General features: G+C 44.7%; 1 protein-coding gene across 1 annotated transcript in view; it reads right to left on the bottom strand.

Annotated features, from left to right (window-relative positions):
- LOC123763277 (mucin-2) overlaps positions 1–2,262 on the bottom strand; it is a 67,777-nt gene extending 65,515 nt beyond the window's left edge. Inside the window, exon 1 of the mRNA XM_069301716.1 lies at positions 1,660–2,262. The gene's annotated coding sequence lies outside the window, so the exon portion shown is untranslated. The remainder of the gene's footprint in view (positions 1–1,659) is intronic.
- Between the last annotated feature and the right edge of the window lie 954 nt (positions 2,263–3,216).

Raw genomic sequence — 3,216 nt, 5'->3', positions numbered from 1 at the left:
TTTTGTAGATTTCCAAGAATTGGTTATATCTTTCATGACTAATGGACCACAAAGGCTTTCAGGCAACAAAACCCTCACAACACCTGTCTGTCCAGCCAGCACACCCATGGATGACCCTAGAGAGAGAACTCCTCAGTTTCTAACATCTTTTATTCAGAAAGCTTTCTTATCTTATAAATTAACAACTGTCATGTTTGTATTAATATAACGAACTTCTAAAGAAGCAAATTTAGAAGCACGAACTGACTTATTTCCACCTTAATAAATCATTATTTTTGCAAATGATAGATCAAGATATTAAAAAAAAAGGCAAAATCTCCCAATATAACTGATTATAAATTTTATATATTTAAAAAAATCTCAATATAATACTCTTAATTTACCAGTTTCCTTATTCACGTTCATTTAACTTTAAAATTACACTATAAGTCGTTTCGCAATAACTTAACGTCTTCTTTATAAGCTACAATGGTGTTCTTCCGTGAGATGATCCTGCTTTATACTAAGGTAACATTTTTATTGTCTTTGTGCTTGAATAAAATAGCTGAGTTTTGTAGCTGTTATATTACTCCACACAGTGACATTTGTAGCCCAGTTTCATAAAAGACCACTGTATAAATTTGTGGTGTCATGCTCAGACTCTTAATTTCTCTCTCTGTCTCGGACCAAAAGAAAAGTAAACACACTGAACAATTTAAAGATGAACTACAATGAAGAAACTGCAGCAAAAATTCGGGAAGGCTGTAGCAAACAGACAGACAGACAGACAGACAGACAGACAGACAGACAGACAGACAGACAGACAGACAGACAGACAGACAGACAGACAGACAGACAGACAGAGACGGAGGAGTAATGAAATAGGGCCCTAGTTGTTATGTTTTCTAAGATGTGTGACCCACTTGTAATAACACATGACTCTGGCCAGTTCTCGTCCACTCTCTCGTAATCACAGAGACTTCAACGCTCCCCGCCCATGCGCTGATAGTGATCCAAATTGCCTGCAGGGATTACCTTCAGCACACACATGCTCTCTAACACACACACACGCACACACACACGCACGCAGTACAAGATACTGAGTGACACAGAGAACGTACACGAGAACAGACTGTTCTTAAATGAGGAAAGATTTATCGAGAAAGCACAAATGGAAACTAGAAACGCATATGAGAGAGAGATAAAGGCGTTAGAAGAGTACTGCTGTTGGGAATGAGTAGAACGAGCTGGAAGCTAACCGGCCAACTCAGTCCACAGCTTGAGCAAAACATATTCATGAAAGTTGAGTGTAATTGTTACATTCTATAGCAGAAAATGAAGAAGCTAGCCCATGTGCTAGTCAAATTTACCTACACGCACATTACAGATACACGCACACGCACACACGCACACGCACACGCACACACACACACACACACACACACACACACACACACACACACACACACACACACACACACACACACACACACACACACACACACACACACACACACACACACACACACACACACACACATACACACACACACACACACACATTAACCAAAAAAAAACTGATTTGGTTGCATATAACGATGAGATCCGCGTGTGCTAGGTGTGGGCTTGACCGGGTTGTACTGGACAACCTACAGATGACGAAGGTGGTAGGAAACTTACCTTGATCTGTAGCGAGGTGCAACTCAAGGCAAGGCAGTTGTTGACATCATATGGCTCCGACGACGCGAGGAAGTGTCGTGCAGGACAGCTCCGTCGCCCCTCCCAGCAACCGCCACTCACACACCTTGTTGTGACAGTCACTAGTACACTTCCAGTCAGCAAGTCGGAACTGCCCGTCTTCCCTCCCCTAATGTGTTTCTCGTGTATCTGCTCACTAGTACTATTATATCTATTCCCGGAATATCGTCACCAGTACACACTACCAGCGTGCATGCACGCCCCTCGCAAGCTGCACGACTTCCTTCGGCTTTAGGTTGTCACTTGAGTAATTACCATGGACGATATATATATACTGTTTAACTGCTGTCAAAAGCCGTAGTGTGAACAAGGTAGCTGCGTCACAACACAGGGCCGGGAGACCCAACTGGTAGTCGGCAGAGAGAGTATAAGTGTGTCAGTAGTAGCGGGAGTGAGTGAGTGAGTGAGTCAGCCCAACGCTAAGAGAGGTGGAGAAATCCCGGTGCTGCTCCTGCTGTGGCCAGGCACCAACTAGGGCCACACCACCGCGCCGCCCCTCGCCTGCCGCTCCTCACCCCCTCCTACGGTCAGCCCTCCCCGACCCTCAGACCGTCTCCGAAAGTCGACGCTCCTCTCTCTTTCTCGCGCGCGCCTATCGACAACGGAGGGAAGTTTCACACTTAATCGTTAGTTTGAAATGAGTTTTGTCGTTGATGAGAAAACGTTATTGACTCTGGATAGTGTGTGTGTGAGTTTGGCAAAACGAGATTAGCACTCAATGAAAGTTTGGTGGGACTGGAGTAGAGGCGTTGATCGCTGTTGTTAGCGCCTGTGCTGACTGGTGGAGGGGCAGGATGTCCCGCTTTTTGCCCGCTCCAGGAGAAACACTCAGGCTTCAAGGGCGACTTTCTACACACATACACACGATAGAACCAGCCTACCGCTGTTTTGTAGAGCCCATCAGCTGGTGTAGAGATCACTTAAGATGCCCCGCTAAGAGTAGCATCGTGCCCTCATGTGGCGAGGCTTCCACTTACTCTTTCATCAAGGTACTTAACACCGAGATCAGACAGCGAGTTGTGGCAAACACAGGAAATGTTTATAAAGTAAAGGAACACAATATTCGCTAATATACAACTTATAATATCCTAGATCTTGCAAGAAGAGCACGCAGACGACAATGTATATATATACAGGAAGACACATAATGAATGTATCGTCAGTGAGAGGATACAGGCTCCCCATAAATGCACGTAATACATCGGATACATGTTTAGTGGGACGAGGAAACGAGAAAATATAAATGGCCGCCCAGCCGAAGTGGGGAAAACCCCCCAACGTTGTATGTAACATTGTCAATTTGACTTAGATATAATAATTGTTTGCAATAAGCAGGAAACAGACAGAGGCTTGGCACTGAGGTAACTGGCACTCCCACCACTGGATGAGACCAGTCAGACAGGAAGTTAAACTAAAGGACACAGACCAAGCCCGTACCCCCCACCACCAAGATAAAAGGGAATCAGTGAAATTAATACA

This window comes from Procambarus clarkii, chromosome 5 (assembly GCF_040958095.1).
Source record: "Procambarus clarkii isolate CNS0578487 chromosome 5, FALCON_Pclarkii_2.0, whole genome shotgun sequence".
Lineage (NCBI taxonomy): Eukaryota > Metazoa > Arthropoda > Malacostraca > Decapoda > Cambaridae > Procambarus > Procambarus clarkii.
This window is presented reverse-complemented; position numbering and strand designations above follow the sequence as displayed.